At 36.6% G+C, this 22,298-nt stretch overlaps 1 protein-coding gene across 3 annotated transcripts in view; it reads right to left on the bottom strand.

The window, feature by feature from the left end:
• Positions 1-17,191: 17,191 nt before the first annotated feature.
• GRIA2 (glutamate ionotropic receptor AMPA type subunit 2) overlaps positions 17,192-22,298 on the bottom strand; it is an 80,516-nt gene continuing 75,409 nt past the window's right edge. For 2 of the 3 annotated variants that reach the window (XM_015860956.1, XM_015860955.1), the window contains exon 16: positions 20,174-22,298. This exon is cut by the window's right edge and continues 744 nt beyond it. The gene's annotated coding sequence lies outside the window, so the exon portion shown is untranslated. The other variant, XM_015860959.2, reaches the window with a different exon arrangement.

The following is a 22,298-nucleotide window of genomic DNA, read 5'->3' as shown; positions in this document are numbered from 1 at the left end:
TTAGCAGAATTTTCTCTAATAATGTGACCTTTAAAGGGAGTATAAATGAGCACGCCAAGGAAGATACGCAACTAGAAATTTTAAAGACATGTTTTCTATGTTTTTATAAAGAAAAAAATACATATGCTGTTTTGAGATGAGAGGTGATGTGCACAGCCCTCTATAGAAGCATATACACATCAGAGGTCTTTTCTGGCTAGCAGGAGTCAGACTTCACAGAATACATGTCTGTGTGGATAGGGGCAAGGGAATCTGTGTATTCATAGCAAACTGACATTGTAAAGGCAAGTGTTTAAAGGCTGGGAAAAGACTGAAATTGCTTCTGCCATTTTTGTCCAGTGCATTTGTGCATCTCCAATAAGAAATGCTCCTTAATCATATAAGATGTATTTCCTCAGGGCTCCAAAAGGCCAAATTTTAATGTTCTGAGTGAGTGAAGGCACCTGGGGTAAGTTCTTAGTGTACATGCAGCCCTAAGATTGCCACTTAACATCATATCCTGCATTTTCCCTTTCCATGGCTGTAAGTATCCTATACAGTGGAAATAATACAAGTATAGTGTTGTACAGCTGAAAGTATAGCATACAGCTGGAATAATACAAATATAGCTGGAATAGATAGCCAGAGGGTATCTAAGGAAAAGGACTCACCAACTCTGAGGCCTTCAGTCAAGAAAGGGCGCTTGCCAGTGTCAAGGCTCACCAAAGAACACAACAAAGGAGCAATCTCCAGAAAGAGATACTACTTTAGTGGTGGTCAGCCCTTAAATGGGATCTGGGAGAGGTGGAGTCAAGCTCTACCCTTTCCAGGAGCACAGCTCAATTACCTTCACCTGTGCTCCCACAGCTGACTCATTGCTTGCCTCAGATGGTTAATCAAAGGTTCAGGCTGTGATCAACTGTTTCACTTACATAAACATAATCATCTAAATATAAAGCAAAATACTATGTTTTCCTGCATTTAACTTTGAAGTGTGATAATGTAAAATAATAGACGTAATTGATCTTAAAATGCTACCATAAAACCTGCACAGACCAGGGGTGTCCCACCATTGCTACCACAAGCCATTACACCAGGCAGCTTCACTTTACACTCATGTTGTTTGCATGCACAGACTCTGAAGAGGGAGCATGCTTGCAAAAATACTAGGAATGATAGGTTGGGAAAGACCTTCAAGATCATCAAGATCAGCTATCAAACTGACCTACTGAGTCCCAAAGCTCTCTCCCCTACTTCCCATACAAGCCTGGTTCCCTTGTTGGCAATAACTTGGTCTCAAATGGCACATGGAAAGGGCAGTCAGTCACAGGGTCATATCAGGTGTCACTCTAAAGATGAGTATGTAACCATCATTTTCTGCCAGTTTCAGGAACAGCCTTTGCACTGAACAAGGTTATGTGTTGCCTCTGCCTGTTGCTGGGTCACTGTGTTTAATTTGATTAGCTGCTAGTCAGATAGCTTAACAGTTCAATTTGTTTAATGCGTAACATTTGCTGCAAGAATTAGATTTGTTACATGATCTGGTATATAAATTATAATAATATCCACTTAGGATGACACTTTCCTCTGGCTTTTACAGAATTAGTAAAAGTACTTGTGTCACACTAAATTTGCAACATTACTGTTCCCAACATTGTATTAACACTATCTTAATGAATGTTTCCCTCCATGTCTTTTCTATCATGGTGACATATTTCAAGCTAATGAGTTAATGGTGCAGAAGAAAAATAATTCTCAAAAATGTCAAACACTAAAAGGCAAAAAAAATCACGTACTTTGTGAGTTCTTCTGGTTCATAAACAGAAGCCACTTTGAGTTAGCTGTGTTACCACCTTCACCTCTACTGACTCTGAATAGTGGGTACTTGTTCATCAGGAAACACTGTTAAGAGCTGTCTGGGTTTGATGAGCTGTTAATGCAACAAAAGGTTGATGCACAGTTCTCTTCTGCTCATAAGGATTCAGAAAAAAAGATTTTTTGAGTTTTGAAGCCATGTGAGCCTTGATTGTCACCATTAGTAACTTGATACTGCTATCAAAGAAAAGTAGTCAATTTAGGCCAGCTGTTCCATGTCATCTTCACATTGCATTTCATCACACTACTCTGTCAGCCCAGCTGGCTCATTCTCTAGCTGACTCCTGGCCAGAGGGTTGGAGGCTTGCAGAGCCTTATCTGTCCTTATGGTTTTACCACACAGCACATATCCAGAACAAGACCTTACACAGATTTTAATTCTAGAACAGATTCAAAGTGAAATCCAGACGTGCAATTTGCCACTTTTTATGGCATGCTTTTAAATATATGGTCTGCTCATGACAAACATGAGAAGGTTCTGGATGGCTTCCCTTCCTTCAAAAGTATTGATTGCACCACTCAACTTGGTGTTATTCACAAACTTGCTGAGGGTGCACTTGATGCCATCATCCATGTTATTGATGAAGATGTTGAAGAGCACTGGTCCCAGGACTGACCTCTGAGGGGCACCACTTGAGACCGGCCTCCACCTTAACACAGAACTATTAATCACAATACTTTGGCTGTGACCAGCCAACCAGTTCTTAATCCACTGAACAGTCTATCCTTCAAATCCACACCTCTCCAAATTAGAGATAAGGATGTGGTGAGGGACCATATCAAAGGCTTTGCAGAAGTCCAGGTTGGTGACGTAGCAGACCCCAAACACTAGATACTCCTTACTGGACCAATCCCTGATCTTCACCCATAAGCTCTCAAGATAATTGTGGCTGTTCCTCAGACACAGCTCTTCGCAATCTACCCACTTCCTAACATAGAAGGCAACTCCTCCTTGTCTATCCCTTCTGAAAAGCCTGTAGTCCTCAATCAGAGTATTCCAATCATGGGATTCATCCCACCATGTTTCTGTGATAGCAATTAGGTCATACTTTCCCAATTGTTTCTATCTCCTGTTAATTTCCTGTGCTGTGTGCACAATAGATATGTTTAAACACAGCAGACTATATTAATATGTGAGAGATCTGTGGCACTAGATAGAGGTTCATAGGTTCTCAATTTGATGCTGCTGAGGAAGGCATAAATAATGTAGGCATACTATAAGTCTCTTGCTGAATACTTCTTCAACAAGGAGAGGGGTTGTCCAGGTGAGCTGAACTAGAAATACCTGTGCATTTACTCAATCTTTCCAGCTTCTCTAATTTGGGACAAAGTAGAAGTAGATCAGAAATTTCACTACCACTTACATGCACGTATATATACACGCACGTAAATACATATATACTTTTTGTATGCATGTGTTTGCATATGAATATGTGTGTCTTCCTGAATTTCTGTTCTGTTGCAGTGCAGCAAGCAGACAGCTTGAGTTCTGCTTCAGGGCTGCAAAAAGGACATTGTGTACTCAAATTATTCTGTCTGAGGTAACATAAAGAGTATACTCTCACCTCTGCAAGGAAATTTCCTCCATCTTACCTGTAATAGAGTGTCTTACACGTTCCTGGTCTGACATGACTGGCTCTAGTTCTAATACCATGCTTCAAATTCAAAATCAAATCTGATATGTTTTTTCTCTCCTGGAAGTCACAGAATGCTTACCCTGCTAGCACAGAATCATAGAATGGCCCAGGTTGGAAGGGACCTCAAGGGTCACTAAGCTCCAACCCGGGGCTTCCAACCTCCACATTTAATACCAGACCAGGCTGCCCAGTGCCCCATCCAACCTGGCCTTGAACACCTCCAGGGACAGGACATCCTAAACATTTCTGGGCAGCATTTTCCAGCACATTACCACTCTCTTGGAAAAGAACTTCTCCCTGACATCCAACCTAAATCTTCCCCCCTTCAACTTAAAAGTTGAAGATAATCCTTGTTCTGCCATTATATACCTTTGCAAAGAGTTGACTCCCCTCCTGTTTGTAGGCTCTCTTTAGGTACTGAAATGCTGCAATGAGGTCACCCCACAGCCTTCTTTTGTCCAGGCTGAACAAGCCCAGCTCCCTCAGCCTGTCTTTGTTGGGGAGGAGCTAGCCCTCTGATCATCTTTGTGTCCCTCCTTTGCACCCTCTCCAACAGCTCTATGTCTTTCTTGTACTGGGGACCCCAGACCTGGATGCAGTACTCCAGATGTGGCCTTACAAGGGCAGAACAGAGAGGGACAATCACCTCTGTCTCCCTGCTGGACACTCCTCTTTTGATGGAGCCCAGGTTACCATTTACTTTCTGTGCTGCAAGAACACCCTGCTGGCTCATGTTAAGTTTTTCATTCACCAGGACCCCCAGGTCCTTCTCTGCAGGGCTGCTCTCAAGGACTGCTCCTTCCAGTCTGTATATATGCCTGGGATTCCTCTGGCCCAAGTGCAAAACCTTGTACTTTGCTGTGTTGAACCTCATTAGATTCACCCGGGCCCACCTTTCAAGTCTGTTGAGGTCCCTCTGAATGGCACCCCTTCCTTCCACTGTGTCAACCGCACCACTCAGGTTGGTGTCATCAACAGATGCTGAGGGTGCACTCACTTCCATTGTCAATGTCATTGATAAAGATGTTAAAGAGCATTGGTCCCAAGACAGACTCCTGGGGGACACTGCTTGTTACCAGCCTCCACCTGGACATAGAACCATTAATCACCACTCTTTGTCTGCAGCCTTTCAACCAATTTATCCATCGCACGGTCCACCTATCAAATTCACATTTTTCCCATTTGGAGATAACGATGTGGTGGAGAACTGTGCTAAAGGCATTGTACAAGCCAATTCATCAAATCCTATGAAATACATTTCAAGATACAGATAAGATGCAGACCACACGGATAAGCTAACTACAAGTATTCCTGCTTGGAGGTCTGATTTAACTGTATTTTTCTTAGTTCTGAGTGGATTAATAGCTATGATAATCATTAAATAAATAATTGTTCTAGATACTGCTCACTCCTTTTCTGACTAGCTCCCCTTTAACAGTAATAGACCTTTGAAATAAAGTCTATCCTCAATTCACTTAGACTAAAAGCATGTTAAATGTTCTTCTATGCCCAGGCTCTGTTACTTGTATATACTTACAGCTACTATAAAATAATCTGCCTCTTAGTGTGTATACATAAATAAATATAAAACAAACATTTCCACACATGTTGAGATGTGAAATTCTAAAAATAATATAAGAACAGACAAATAGGAAGATAAATTGTTACCCAGGAATCACAGGATGTCATCTACCGGTGTGTATGCACTGATTTAGTTTGCAATATTTAAGGTTAGCAGAGAAGTTACAAACTTGCTTAGCAGAAATATTATTTGCAGTATATTTCATTCTGTAGCTAATGAGAGTTTCCAATATAAATCAATGCTCTTTAAACGTTGCATTTTTTTCTCATATGTCATCCTTTCCCTGGACGCTCTCAAAACACAGCCAAAAATCTGGCCTACTCTAATTATCCATGATCAATCCCTGGAAAATATTTCCATTTGGTAGAATGTCCCAAAACAAGCAAGCCAGAAGGCAGGATCAAACAAATTAATATTATCTTGAGTACTGACTAAGTTTTATTTAAAAGCATTTCTACACAGCAGTAGAGCGAACATTTCATTATCTGGAACCTCATGCTGAATCTAGGCAGACTTCCTGAAACATTATCTTAATGGTCACACAAATGTAATTACTGCAAAATCAATATTTTGTATTCAAGCCTAATTACAGTACATGAATTAGAATGCTCCTCAAGAGATGTGCAGTTGGCTTGTTAGTAGATTTACTTGGATGATATTAAAACTGACAGAGAATCTCAGTTTTGGCTGCCCTGCTTTGAGTACACAGTGTTAGAACAGACTTTGCTGGCTCTGATAATTTTCACATGTATGGCAAGTTTATGAGGAGCTCCCAGTACTACTGTCCCAAAATAAGTTTTCAAGAAAAATACGACTTTTTCAGCTAGCAATCAAATTCTGAAAGGAGTAATTATCTTTATAATAAATCAGAGACTGATTAAGTATTTTTTTTCCACAGAACTCAGACATGGGAATAAGACATTGAGATAACCTCCGCATCTTGAATAGATTTTCAATGGAATGATTAGGAAAAGATTTAGGAAAATGAAGTAGGCTGAGGTTTCTTTGATTTTTCTGTGATCTCCATATAGAAATATGGAGAAATACCAGGCATTTCATGTGTATTAGTTTTGCTGATCATTGTCATACCATGAACATGAACATGAAGAATATCTAAGAAACAAGGTGACTGATATTCATGTTGAACAAGAACAGAGAAATGACATTATCTACGCCTAAAACAATTTTACAAGCAACATCAACAAAATTTAGACAATAAAATTAGAAGTGCACGAGCAAATTTTAAAATGACTATTCTGTCCAGTGAAAAACTAAATGAATGGCTACAGCACCTCAGGTGAAATTAAAGATGCAAGCAAGTCATGATCCATGAAACGAAAATATCTTGTTGGAGCAGACTTTTCAACCCAGCCATCTCAGCTATTCAAGAGGCAAGAGCCAGTGCTCAAGCAAGAATTAGGTTGCAGTGTATTAGATAAAGTGAAGTTAACAGACTCTCAGAGGAGATTATGACTGTGTGAAGTTTTCTGCTTTAAATAAGCTTTTGCTCAAGAGAGGATATTTCTTCAAGCAGCATGCTGAGCTGGTTCAGTATTCAAATCTCCAAAGTTGATGCAGGAGTTAAGAGTAAGTAAACAGAAGTTACTTATAGCCTTGAGATCCATGAGTCTTCTTGAAAGAGAAATGTAGATTTCTAGCACAAATATAGAGGACAGTTATTTTCTAACTTCAGACTCCAAGTTCGTTGCCAAATGCAATTTCTGTTATATATGTGTTTTATGAGCTAATCCAAGAAATGTGGTAGGGATCTGTTTTAACCCACCAAACACTGTATTTCCTTCCATTTTTATGTTGTTTTTTCTTGGTTTGTTTCCTTTCTGAATGCAGGAATTGTGCACTCATTTCTGTTTGTTTCACTGGGTAAATGCTCACACTTCAGAAACTTTTTTCCTGTCACCTACTCTTGAGTGACTCATAGTCCAATAAGGAAGCAAATTAAAATTCATATTAATTTGCTAAATGTCAGCAATCTGAGGAATTCACGGGTCTATTTCTATGCCACTGCGACTTGATTATGAATCACTAGCAAAATGAAATGCATTTTTTCGCCTACGTATCCAGTATGATTTTATGCTTCTCACTGAATATGTCCTTAGGACAGAGATGATTAATAATTCTAAAAAAGCTGGTTTATTCCTCTGGAAAAGCTATCGTGTCCTCTTTGTAGAGCACTGCCAGTCTTCAAGTCTTTATTTTTACTTCCTGCTTTAGCAGCACTACTTTACAATTTTTCATAGGTATGCTTTTAAGTACAAACACATGTTCTGAATGCAATTGGTTTCTTTAAGATTAGTACAGCCTGCAACATAAAGGAAAACCAAGGTCCTCAGCGATGTTACGTAAATAAATACCACTGTTAAAACCTATCTGGTGCACATCCAGAGAAGCCTGAAGCACTGTTTCTTCAAAGAAGCACTGATTCTCCTCATTCTTCAGCAAATACCAGAACAGATCGACAGCGACAGTCTCTTGGTTCACGCTGTAGAGCTTTCAAAACCATGTCTTTCTTTGCAATAGGATGAGATATCTAGGCTTCCCCTTGCCAGCTAAGCATTTTGGCAGCAACAACTCTCTTTTTAGAATAAAATACCAGTAATCAAGGTTGAGCAGCTTTAGTTTTTATACTTTTTTTTTTAATTTTTTTTTTTTAATATATCTGAAATGGAAGATTTCATATTTAAAACTGAAGAATGGAGAATTTCAAACATCTGCAATGCCAAATCACATGCCTGGCATAGGATATTCTATTTCAGATAATTCTTCCTATACTTCTTTCCTCCTATTCTGCAAGATTCCTCCATCAGCACATCAGGTACAGTCTCTTTATTCAGAAAAAAATCATGCAGACCATGAGTCCCTAGCAAGGTTATTCTCACAGACCTCAGTATGAAGAGAAAGGCTACTCATACCTCATTTGTAACATACTGAGCCAACTCATGCTGATTTCAAAGAATTTAACAGGAGAATCTCTCAGCTTGATCTGTAGGAAGTGTCTACATCTAAGACTTAAAGCCTCACAACCTTTTGGCAATCAGCTATCACCCATCCCAGAAGCTGTTTAGGTTTTTCTAAGCATCTGGGAGCTTCAACTTCTTGTGCTCTGGACATAGTGCAAAATAGGTGAATCTTAATTGATCCAAACTTCAAGACTTTCAGTTTAAATCTAAGCTGGTAGTCACACTTTTGGAGGTGTTTCCTTTCTCTTGGTGTCACTATAAGAAGATCCTTCTCAAAGTATCATTGCCAAGTTCACTTGCTTTGGAACTGCAGGCAAAGCCAACGCTGTTCCCCTAGGAGCAGGGGACACAGGAGCAGGACACCTAAGTTACATTCCATTCTTCTCCATCGTAACCCCTTATCTGCACAACCCCAACTCTTTGGAGTACACCCATCCCATCCTGGAAGCCTGTATTAGGAACTGAAGCCTGATTCACATTTAAATGCTTCAAGGACACAGCCATTCAGAACAGCCTAAACATACAAACCGTGCAAGATGATCATGCTGCATCTACAATGCCTGTCAAAATGAACAGTAGAGCCAAGCTATTTCTTAAACAGGGCCTGTGCTTTCTCTCTGAGGGAAATATCTGGCTTGTTACAGACAGAAATCAGAAACAAACATGGATGCAGTTGGGCAACGAAAGCATCAGAGCCCCAGAGCAAAGCGGAGAATAATCCACACTGACAGGATATCTGCAGCTGCTCCAGTTCTTGTGGAGAGCTTAACTCCCTCTTGCACAAATCCTAGAGTAAAACCTGAAGCCTCACACTACACGATGCCTGTATGAGAGGCAGGCTCTTGTTTCTGTTCTTCTTTTGCTGAGAACATGAAGAATTTTCTCATCTCTCCTTAGAACAATTGGGATAGGTTTGGCTCTGGCATCTCTTCATTCAGAATCCTCCCTGCACCAATCCTATCCAGTGCTGGTTAATTGTGAATTGCAAAAAGGATCTGGCTTTGTAGGAAATATTTCATCTCTGAAAAAATACTGTAGCATTAGAGATGTAAGTTTCCCATGCTGGATGTCAAATAGATTTTTCATAAACTTTTTCATATAATAGAAAGGGTGAAACCAAGATTTCCTGTACTCAAGCAAGTTATTTTTGTGTTTGCTTGTTTAAAATCACTTTTAATAATGGACCTAGCAGACACAAAGGCATGATGTGCCTTCCTGTCTTTCTTCAAAATGACTAGCATACATAGACAGTTAAATCTAGGTGACCACATGGGAGTTTGAATCTGGGTGAGAACAAAGAAAGAGCTCCTCTGCAGCCAAATCGTGTAGGAAGGGACATCCTAGGGAGCTGGATCCCATTAGCAGTTCTCACACATGACAGAGCATGACTTTGCTCATAGGGTGAGCTAAGAGCATATATTTTAGCTCTGAACCATTGTCTGAAATTATCGACATTCAACATTCCACTGAGAGAGGTCTATTGTAAAATCACTGTTCCATAGCCGTGCCACAGCCCTCTGACCCAACTGCTGAGATGATCTGCTGCTCTGCAACTACTAAGTTTCACAATCCACCCTGAATTTATGCCTTGCCAATTTTATCACCCATTTTTCTGGGGCCACCATTGCTTTTTAGATCTAAGCAGCTCACTCCTGGGACAAAGCTCCTCTTTCACTTCCACTTTGTTATGTGAAAGAGGGAAAGCTTTGAGTTTCTTTCAATACAACAGCTCACAAGCTTCTCAGTTCAGAGTGGGGATCAATGAGAAACTGGTAATTGCATTTCATACTAGGATGCAACAAAAGTCATTACCGGATAACATGTTAAAGACAAAGGAGAAGAAAGAAAGAAAAGTGAATCTCTACATAATGTTTAGTTAAACCATGACAATTACTGACTAGGGATCTTGTGGTTTGCAAAAACTGAGTTGAGTTCAAAGTGATTAGATGAGTTGCTGGGAAGGATAAAAAATACAAGAATACCATCTGTGTCTATGGGAGAAAATCAGAACACAACTGAACCACAAGCTGCTGGAGGCCACAAGGGTATTCCAGCTAAATACATCACGTGCATGATCTCCTGTCTTCGCAGTAGTTTGCTACTCACTGACACTGGAAGCATAACAATGTGTTTGCCTACCTTTAATCTGCTGTTGTGTTATATTTTTTTTCCATGTGTCTCAAGTGCTTTTCATTTTATGTCATTCAGACTTATTTCTATAACTCCAGTCCTCAAGTACCTCCCATGTTTCACTGTTTCATCTTCATTTTTATCTTAGTTTTGCACCATCAAGCTAATTTTGCCAGGATTCTCCTTGTGTAAGGGTCACACATTAGAACACAGCTATTCCTAATGCTGATCCTTGAAAAACAAAATTGAACTTCCTATTCCATTGTAATATTCCCTCGTGTAATGTTATATCCACCTTCCTACTTTACAACTCCTTCGTGGAAGAAACCTTCTGCAACTTACTCACCAGACTTCTTTGCCAAAACTGAAGCAAAATATGCAAGGACTTTTTGAATTACCACTAAACCAGTACTAATCACCAGTGAATGGCAAATCCTCAATTTCACTTGTGAGAGAAATGCTTTTTCTTAATCTGTTTTTACTCAGTCTGGCTTCTGTTAAAAATTCTTCATATTTCAAGCCCTGTTTCTTTAGGTATTTCTGACAATCTCTTCATTTGCCCACATGCATCTCCTAATGTGAATACTATACTACCGAGGACTGGACCAAAGGTTTAATGAAAGATTTCAGCCAGGTGTAACTTGTTTGTCAAAAGACCTCCACAAAATCTAAGACTCTGCACACTTCCATTCACCATAATGACTTTCCACAGGTGACATCCATATCACTAAACTAAATGCCTATGAATATTCCCATGTGCTCAAGGTAACAAGCATAGAATAACTTCCCTCCATCTAATTCAGTAAACCTTCCTAGACCTCAAAAATGATGCAACATGAAATACTGATAGAGAATACTCACTGTGAAACTCCTAAACTACTTCTGTGAATTGACTGGGAGCATGCCTGGCTCATTACTTACTAAAATTAATGCTTTAAAATCATCACCTAATTGTGATTCACTAATTTGTTGGAAATGATGCAGAGGCCATTAATGCAAAGGTGGCTTTTTTTTTTTTTTTTTTTCTTTTTTTTTTTGGTCCCTGACCCCTTCTGTTTCATTTCCCATTGATCGTGAAAAATCACCCTCAAGCTGTCTCAGAAGACTGCTGTTCCAGGTGTGCTGCCAGCCATTGGTAGCACAGATCACCCTGTAGGATGTCTTAAACATGCTCATGTCAGTGTAAGATTCTTCCTTATAGAAATCTTTTGATGAGATTTGGAACTCGCCATGAAAATCTTAATTGACAAAGGCATGTGGAGGACAGATCCAATAAATGGCTTATAAGAGATTTTTGCTCTTTGATTTAGATACCGGTCACATTGAACTTTCAAAAGATGAGAAGACAATCCATATTAAACACTATGCAGGATCTTTTCACCAACCCAATCTGCTTTTATGTGCCATGAACTGCACCTGAACTGAGGGTTTGTGTTTTTTTTCCAGCGTAAGAAGATTAGTGGCCTTCTTTTCAATTTTTTTTCCTATAGAACCTGCAGAGAAAAATGAAACAGATAAATGGATAGACAAATGAATACAGGAATGGTTCTAAGTTTGTATCTTACATTTCTCAGCACTAAACACAAGCATTTTACTTTGTGTTAAGCAAATGGTTCAGCCCTTATCCTTCTTTCACTGTTTTTTTTACAATCTGTTGAATCCTACACAGATCACTCTGCCTTTAAACTTCAGTGTCTGGAAGCAGGAAATCTCCTGAACTCAGTGCCAGGATATTTCTCACTTCAAAAAATGGTCTTGTTTTCATGGGAATCTGTTATATAAAAGTGATAGTCATCCATCCTGGCACTACTGGCATGCAATTTACTTGTGCAGAAGTACATCTTAAAGAAAATTGGTAATGGTGGTAAAGAACAACAAGTTGTATTTTGTGCAGATACAAAAATTGTAATCCAAAGGGGAAAAAAAACACAACATTCTTAGTATAACAATACATTATCTTGCTCATTTTTACATCAGATCATACACGCTTTTGAGGTGAAATTGATGCAGACTGTAATGCAGTAGTATACGTGGGTTTTGGAGTTCATAAAACTCCAAAGTGAAATTTAGATTGAATAGGTGGGTAAATAGCTTCCATCAAGAGGAATGGCAGCACACTGTCCATAATTTTCTATCAAGAACTCTTCTAAGGAATATCATGGTTAAACCAGGTCACAAGTCTGAAGCAACTTGAAGGAACAACAAAATGATTAACTCCATGATTAGTGAATGCTACATAATTTATTTAATATAGTCTGCAAATAAACATGGAAATTACAGGCCTGACTACAATTGAATGTATCTGAAATAAGACACTGTACATGACTGATTGAACACGAGCACACAGACAAATGGAACTGGAAAGGTTTTTAATATGGAAATTTAAAATTTTATGGTTCTTATTATCATTTATAACAATCACTAACACGTAAAACAACACAGAGGGCAATCCACCTTGTAGACAACATAGAAGCTGCTGAGCTCAGTCATGGCAAGAAACGAATTTTCGTACATCTAAGTGTCACAGATTGATTTACTTGATTTCAGAACTCAAATGCTATCAAAATGTACTACCCCCTCAAATTCAGAGTGGAAAAGTGGAGAAACATACAAGGAACACCTATCTGGCAAAGACAGAACCATTCTACAAATTTCAGTCACTTGCTTAATAAGCATTTTATGTTTACAGCTGCCTGTCTTCCTGAAAGTTAAATGACGAGCTTCCAAAAGGAAATTACAGACATATTATAATGAGCTAGACAAAATCAGTACTATAAGATGCTTGTGGGAAAATAATTTATTTTCCTCAGTTATCACCACCAGAATAAAAAATATTCTAGCTAGGATGTAATATCACCAGGTAGAAGTTCCAGGATATGCTTTTATACCCTATTCCACTATTGTGAAAACAAGTTAGAATCAAAGATGTTTGCCCTAGCATTAAAGACAAAATAGAGTATATGTTTACATCAACACAACTGGCCTGCACTGTCCCACAACTGTTTATCCTATATCTTTGTTCACTATCGTCTCTTATCTTCAGTATTTGAATACTAGTTTGCATGCTTAAGTCTCCACTTTAGAGTGCCATGAATATTAAATTATTTCTAAAACACTTTGTAATCCTCAAGGTATTGTATAAATTAAAAGTTGTATTTGAATGACATCATTAACCGTTGGTTAATGGCCACCTAGGGAGTATTAACAGGTTAACAGGTTACAAAACAGGTTTCCAGCATAAAGACAGATTTAAATCTTATCAGCCACTAAGATCTAAGAGGACTAATGGCAAGCAATGGTCAAATATCTAGACATAAAAATGACAGTATCTGCAGAGGGTTACAGAAATATATCTGTAGTATCCCACACACATCTTTTTGTTCCTAGAAGGGAGAAAAACAGTGTGCAAAATGTTCCAGTCACAAAGACAATAATGGACAAAAATTAACATTAAAATCGAGTAACAATACTATCCTTTTTCTAAGCCAGATTTCGAACTGGGAGAGAAGTGGAAAGAAAAAAAAAAACAAAAACGAACATTATCTTCTTTTTCTTTACACAACTCAGAATATACCACAAAATGGTTTGAAATGAGCAGGTGGGGGAAGAATTCTGAATGATTCAGTAACACTTCCTTGCGTCAGGCTTTTCTTAGATTTTACTTATTTAATTTTATTTGTTAGACTAATAAATACTTTTATTAACACAAACAACATTCTGCAGGCACTTTGACAGCAGAACTTCTGTACATTCTTTAGAAGATGAAATAAAACACAAATTAACTCAACTTCGATGAGGAAATCTACTGTAGATTTGGTCATATTGAAAGTTACAAATGGTATGCAATGGTGATGGAATTCTAACTTAGGAAGAGACAGAGCATTAAGTCACATGTACTGATCCAAAAATAATAACTATAATCATTAAAACACTGATAATGATAGGTTTGATGATGTAACTGAAAGGCAATGGATCATGCTAATCTGCTTTTTAAAGAAATGTCCTTTCTGAATTTCATTGCATGCTCAATATCAGTACTTACATTTGTGTACAGAATTCAGTAATTTAGGGATGATTCTGCAAAGTATGTCTCTACACAGACTCTTGGCCTTCAGAACAGTATTTTCTGCTTAGAGGAAGACAATTTCATGACAGAGAAGCCACTTAATTTCCTGTCTCATTAAAGGATCCTCAGAAGCAAGTCAGTTTGTTTTTAAACACATGTTTTTCAAATACCTTTCTGCAGAGATTCTTCAGGAGTATTTTGTCATATTCTGCACTATTCTTTTGAGAAATACCATGTTTACGTTATTTTCTCTACTGGTTTCCATGTCCGCAGATGTGTTCCGAAAAATAATAAAGAAAAACACTGTACAGAAAAAGGGAACAGTCCTATTCACATAGAAATGAAATTAGACAGAAAACATCTATTCTTATATTGGGGAATTCTACCATCTATCTACTCCAACATGGGTATATTGCTCAAGGTACCCAGCTAGCTTCACTGATGCCAGCCATTGAGATCAGAGTGTGTTTAAGAATAATTACAGAGAGATGACTGATTTGCTTTTCCTTACAAAACAAAACAAAAACAGCTACAAAACTGTAGCAATAATATACAAGTAAAAGGATAAAGCTTGTTTAAATGTAAGCCATGCAAACAAAATCTCACCCAAGTTCTCTTGCAACAATTCCTTGTATCTTTCTTCTCTGCTACAGCTTAAATAATTCTATATTTTCGGAGTTATAAAAAAAAAAATAAATAGAAAACAAAACCTGACTTGACTGGTAATCCACATATCTCCATGGTAAACACCATCAATCAACTTCACTGAAAAGCTTTTAAAGATCCAAAGAATATCACCAGCAATAAAAGTAAAGAAAATAATTACTCCAATTATCTGATGAAATGTTGGCTTTAAAACACAAGCAAGCCAATTGAAAACAAACTCACTCTTTATTTGGAAAGAAAATGTTCTGTTTTACTCCCAGATCTGAAGATGATTTAATGCAGGCAGCCAGAATGTAATTGGACTTAGCTTATCTGTATATCAGTATACATATATTAGGTTATCAGTAATCTGGCTCACAACAATTTCACAAAGGGTAAAATAGCTGATACATGGAAGGTAGATGGGTATAAGTGTTAAATGTAAAAGGCCATATCCGATGTCTACACTCATCATAACTCATTCTAAGTTTCAGGTCCACCACAGAAGTGTACTGTTTATCTTCTAACCTTCTAAACTCAAATGAGAACATAAGTTCCACTGGATTTCTTAATAAACATAGTCTTTTCAAATCACAGCTTCAAAATCCCATCTTAGAGTCACTTATGTGTTTGTTTTGCATTCTCTTATTCAGTCTTGTTTAGTCTATTCCACATAGCAAGATGCAGCGTTTTCACCAGATCACCAACTGAGGGACTTGGGCAATATCTCAAAACAGCAAGCAACCTACACAAGGATATTCCATGTTCCTTGATGTACTAAAAATCTCTACAAATGATAAAAGGTCAAAAAGTAAAAGTAAAAAAGTAAATTAGAAAACTACGAAGAACTCCTTTAGAAGGTAGCTTACAAGGTGGACTAAGCAAAACTCATAAACCCCTCTCACATCTATCTGGATCTGCAGCACTAGAAAACTATATAAATAGCACACCATTAGTGTCTCTAGAAGGAAAAAGAACACAGACTGAGAAAGAATGAAAACTGTTCCTGTGGAAAACAAGTACTGTAGATAAGCATAGTCATGTTGAGTAAAGTTCTGCTCTCTAATAAAGATACTGGCTTAAAAAACAGTTAATCTCATTTTTTACATTAAGCTGGTGCAGGCTTCGTGAACATGACAATGTCACAGATGCAACCACTAAGTAGAAATTTTCTTAAAACTGGCTGCCAAGCTTGCTTTGTGACAGCGAATTCCTAGAGTTTATACTACTTTGTCTTTGCCAGTATAAAATAATACAAAACGTGGACAGAATTCTTCCACAGCACCACAGCAGTGTATATTATTGCACAGTGCTCAAAGTAGGTAGTGTAACACCCATGCCCAGTATTCTCTTTTCCTGGAGGCATCAACATCCTTCAGAGATTTTTGTTCAGAAAAAATCTAGTAATAGCTTACAAAGAGGTATGTTTTATTTGTTCTTGTTCATTAGATTTAACTAAATCTGAGCCTCTCTAATCATGCATTTTTAAATAGGCAAAACACTTTAAATAGAAAAAAAAAATATGCACATATACATACACGCATAAATCCATTATCCCTGCTCATGAAGTTAGAGACAATATGCCTCTTTGGGTAGGACTAAATTAGTGAGGGACACGCTCATTTTTTTGCACAGAAATGTCATAGAACTTAATCATCTAAGTTAGAACAAAAATCTTTTTGATGTTACAGAATTTGTTCCTGATGAAGCCCTCATGGGACTAACACACTGTCTTAAAGAAATATGAAATTCCAAATTTCTTCATGCTAAAGGCAGTAAGGCACTTGATTATAAACCTTGTTTACAACTTTCTTGTTACTGGCCCTACTATGAATTATTGCTATACTTATCTTTTTTTAAAGTATACATCTAAGTTGAAATCTTGGCTTTATCAAACTTGGCAATGGTTTAACTACTTCATTTTCATAGCTGTGTTTAGATACGTATATATATTCATATACATCCATAACCTTCTTTGTCATGTAGCAGCAACTCCACCTGCTAACACATTAAATGGAATGGTTACTTCCCAATATAGGTATATTCTATCAGCTGCCACTGATATATTCTGAAATATTCTTCCAATAATGTTGTGAAATTATTAAAAATAACAATAATATGTAGAAGCAAGCGCCTGAGTAAAAATCACTAAGGTACTTTGTATCATTGCATCTTCAGTCAATACAAAGGCATAAAAAATATCTGCTCCTTCGAAAACATATTCACATAAATACTTTTTTACTCTTTAGGAATATGAGGTAACGCAACAATTGCTTGCAATTTAAATACGGAAGTCAAATACTGAAAAAATCTATTTTATTGGTAAAGCATACTATTGAATGAAAGCTTAAGAACTGTTTGAGATTTTCTCTCATCTAAGAGAACACAGTGCTGAAGGACAAGCAGTAACAACACAACTTGAAAACTGGGTAAAAAAGTTGCCATGTAAAAACTTCCAAATATATTTTTAACAAAATACTTATGATTCTGTAGAGGATGTACAAGAAGGACCCTTTTATGAAGCTATCTCATGTAAGCATTGCTGACAGTAAATGAGACTCTGGAAACAAGATTTATTTTCCAGTTTTAAAAACTGTTTACAGTAAATCAAAACAGAATTTCATCTCAAAATCTCATTAACAGTGTTTGTTTCTTTTTGTTTTGTTTTGTTTTGTTTTGTTTTGTTTTTAAATAAGAGAAAGAACTAGCTGTGAGTATATTTTTTACCTTTTGATAACAGGACTAAATCCTTTCCTGGATCATCTGGATGCTGCTTTGCCTATTAGAATGGAGGAGGGACAGAAGAAATGACACAAAACTTCCACTTGACTTCTATCTCAGCTTTGCCAACCTGCTTCCCATCTGTGCATGAGGTCCCACACTGTCCAAGGCACACAGGGTCCACATGGAACCCATTTCTTTGTAGCATTTCCCCCACCACCAGAAGGGGAATGACTAAACACAATTTCAAGCGGTTGTTATAGGCACTGAAGTTTAGCAGCCCTTTACTATTATATAAACTATGTGTGTTTTCAAGATTAGGTTTGGAATCTTTAAAGCATGTAAATCCTATTTTCCTATTTTAATTTAAATATATACTTCAATTGTAGTTCTAACAGAAATCCTAGTAGGAATAACTAACACAGAACACAGTCTTTGAAAGTCAGTATATGTTAAAAGTAATGACAAACCAAGTAGAAACGGTTCTTTTTTTTTTTTTTTTTTTTTTTTTTTTTAAATGCCGGCAGCATGCAGCAATAATCCTCTCCTTTTGAGTCAGAGTTATAAGTGTATTGTGAGGAGGAACTTTGGGCAAATGTTAGAAAGCCATTCATTGGGCAGCTTTGTGGAGTTAACTGGGAACATGTTTTTCTTTCAGGTACAAAGTATTTTTTTACCATTCAAGTAAACAAAGTGCTGAAATGCCTACAGAGGTGGCCAAATCTTCATATTCATTACCAGTAAGAGATGTACAAAGGAGACTGATACTGGAATGGTGCAGTGGATGATATCCCTTCAACTATGGCTTTAACCTAGATGATTCAAGAAAGCTTTCCCACATTTATCATCACCGCTTCTTTGCTAAAGACATATGCAATCAGCTATAAAAAAATGTTTGAATGAATCAATTGAAAAAAGTATAGTCAATATTATCTATTACCTATCTACTGAGTTTAAAAGAAAAACAACAAAACCAGTAACAAAAAGAATGCATTAGAACTAACTGCATGTGTTGATACAAGAGGGAAAGAAAGCAAGCACATCATGGAACATCCTGACAAAGTGGTTAGGGATTGTGGGAAAATCTCATGACATGTAACAGCCACAGGTGAGGGAGAATTCTCAGAATTTTTGTATTTTATCTCATTATGTTCTATTTTTTTTGGCCCTTGCTTAGAAAAATCCAACTTTAAAGAGTTTTTTTTTTTTTTGGTTTGTTTTTTTCAAAGATAAAAATTCAATACATTGTATGTTATAAAACACCAAACAATTAAATCTGAAGTAGTGATTACCAAGGCAATATTCACTACATAAGGGAAATTTTAAAAATACTTCTACTTTGTAGCTCATGTCTTCAGACTAACTAAATGTCCGCAGGAACTGAGAATCATTGTCATCAAGGTCCTGTAGATCCCCAGGTATTAGATGTAGACATATTTATAACTCTGTGCCTTCAGGGCGAGAGGAAAAATAACGTTCAAGGCAGAAAGAAAGAAAAAAATGTAGGGTAGTTTTACCATGGAATTTTACACAGTCCAAAGTTTAGAGAATTAGGAGTAGCAAGAGTGAAATTTCAGGAAAACCTGTAGTACTGAATAAAATTTGTCAGGTAAGTGCCACTGTTGTATACAATTCTCTAATTCTATTAGTGTATATATGGACATGTAGTATCCTCTTTTTTTTTAAACTTATAATAAAGTATCAAGAACAAACTGATACTGAAGAAAAAGCTTAAAGTTAAATGCACACTTAATTTTTAAGATCCAATGTAAGGACAGAAATGAAATGATTTAATAATTAATGAAAACATGTTCTGAAACAGGTCTAAGTATCCACTATAGGTATCACCTACAATAGCTGCTGATGACTATTTTGCTGGTGAGTACTATTTTCAAATAACTAACTGTAACAAGAGACAGAGGAAATAAAATTTATATTTTAAAATACAGTTATCTGTACACTGTTGTTCAAATCTATCAGCCAAAGAGTAGGCTGGTAGTCCAAGACATAACACAGTTAGAACTGTGTAACACATTAAAAAAACAACAGTTGAGCCTTTCACATCACAAGTCTTCTATTTCTTTGTTGTAAGAGCCAATTCTTTCCCATTTAACAGGATTTTTGGCAGCAATACTACTAATATATAGCTAAAATACTTGCCATTTCTCAGGACTCAGCTTAGACAACAATCAGTTGAAGCAAAAAGTTACTTATCCAAGGAATAGCTGACAATATTTAAGTAGAGTTATTGAATAAATATTTAACTTACTATCATATCATCCTGACACAATGACATTGTAAGTATGATCAAGAGGATTACATTCCACAACTAAAATTGTTTTAGTGGCAAGAAATGTACATTTTTCAATTTAGTGATATGAACCCATGAGCAACAAGATGATTTGGGGGCAGATGTATCTTCTCTTTGCAAACTCATCAAGAAAACTCATGTATGTGGAGAGAAATAGCTTCGCTATATGTAAAACCTCAAGAAAATACATTTATAACAAATAATTAACCAAATTTCAATAATACTAAACAGACATAAAAAAGTCTTTTGCCTTTTTTAAGAAGATTCTTTTATGTATGATTGAAATTTATACAACACTCCAGAAAAGCCATCACGTGTCAGACTGAAAAATAAAATCAGAAGCATTTTCTGTCAAATACATGAAAAAACAGGAACGTTAATGTCTTAGAAAGTGTATGTCTGGCTTTGTACTGTTACTCATTTAACAAAGCAGAAAATAAGATACCGTACTGTAAACAAAAAGCTACAGTAAAGGACATTTTGAAATTTACACAAGTTTGAATTCATAAACATTTTGGTTGCTCCATAACAGTTTTCATATAAAATGAATAAAAAACCCTTGGACAGCTTTCATCACTCTTGACTACTTTTCACTTAAATGCACACAGACATACTTTATATAGCAATATACTGATGTACTGTAACATGGATATTAAACTATGATTACTGCTTTTTAACCGAGTTGTGTATTACCCAATCCATAGTATCTGTAATTGAAATAATCTTACACTATGTATTCCCATCATGTTGTTAATTATAAAAACATGAAAATATAACTTTACATTATTTCAGTTATATACATGAGTTCAGGCTTGACAAAGACTTTGTACGCTACGGTTTTTAGAGGAATAAGCCCAGAGGTACAATAAATAGCTTTCCACTGTATGGTAATGGAGCTCTACTTTTTTGTTTGTTTGTTTGTTTAGATTACCATATGAATGTCATTTTAGTTTGGTCATTGTAGCACTGAACATTAAAAATCAGAGTGCATTCCCCAACATTCCTGATGAGGAGTAATGCACAGAACACATATAAATTCTAGATGAATCCAGAAATAGTTTAATTACAGGGAAGCTTTGTCTCATATTGAACATACTGTATATACCTCTTTTTGTTTACTGCATTGAGAGTATACACTGTACTCGCAGAAACAGGTTCAGAGCTTGTACCACAAGAAGGGATGTAGATTTAGAGAAGTGCTCTGTCTTCTGTAGTGTTCAAGAAATATTTTACTTAAGCCTAAGAAATGGATTCAAAATAAAACTGCAGGTCATGTATCAAATCTTACTTAAGTAAGTCCAGACTAAAATACAGATTTATTGAGACTGCATGAGGCAATGTATCCACAATGCAGAAAATTGTAAGCTTTTCAACCAAATGTATGGTTATTTTATCTACAGGGAAAGCTAGAGAAATATTCTGTTACTTCCATCTGCATTAGCATTTGAATTAATGTTATTGCATCCCTCTAAAGATTCCTTTTTGCTTTGTAAACAGAGCTATCATCCTTAAATATATATAATTAAAAATGTACGGTAACTCCAGATTGCAAAGAATAATTATGATTAAGATTATTGACAATTTTTATGTTTTCTTATCACTACAGATTTGCACTGAATCTGTTGCCATTGTCCGTAATTTAAAAAGACATTGCCAAGGTTTTTGTTTGTTTGTTTCTCTTAACACAGAACTTTACTAGCTACTGCTTAGAAGTACCTTTTCAGAGTTTGAAAACTGCTTCCCTCAAGAAACAATTTTGAGATGTTCTTGTTTCACACTTAAAAAAAATAATATATATTTAACACTCTTGTTGCTTGCAATTTATCCATTTTTCTTTTACCAATAGTCTTCTCTGTCTGTACAGATACTTATTAACAAAAATGTACAAAAGTACAGATAGATATGAACCAAATCTTTGGATCATAAGTCCCTGCACGTCAGAGTTAAGAGGAGCTGGATTCTGAATCAGCACCTGTCTGACTCCTCATGTGCTGGTATGAAGTACCAACCAAGTCTCCAACCCAGAGCAACCTCGTTCTTCAGAGTTCAAAATGTGTATTAGAGCATCACAGCATAGGTTCATCCACAGGAAAAAAAAGCTGAGCTGATTCGAATAAGCTGGGAATAGTGACACTGTCAAAATCTAAAACATTAACCCAACCTTGACAGTGTCCTTTTACATTTTAGACTCTTTATAATCTAACTGTAGCTAGTAAAATTAATGGAACACTTGCAAATAAAACCATATAAAAAAGTTTATTTCAAATGTCAAGCATTGCCAAGTAATTTGATATTAACACCAAATGTTAAAGAATAGGATATACAGCAAAATTTTAATAACAATACTAAATTACAAGATTTGAACCTCTTAATT

This window comes from Coturnix japonica, chromosome 4, assembly GCF_001577835.2.
Source record: "Coturnix japonica isolate 7356 chromosome 4, Coturnix japonica 2.1, whole genome shotgun sequence".
Classification (NCBI taxonomy): Eukaryota; Metazoa; Chordata; class Aves; order Galliformes; family Phasianidae; genus Coturnix; species Coturnix japonica.
The sequence above is the reverse complement of the archived record's forward strand: the minus strand, read 5'-3'. Positions and strand labels throughout refer to the sequence as shown.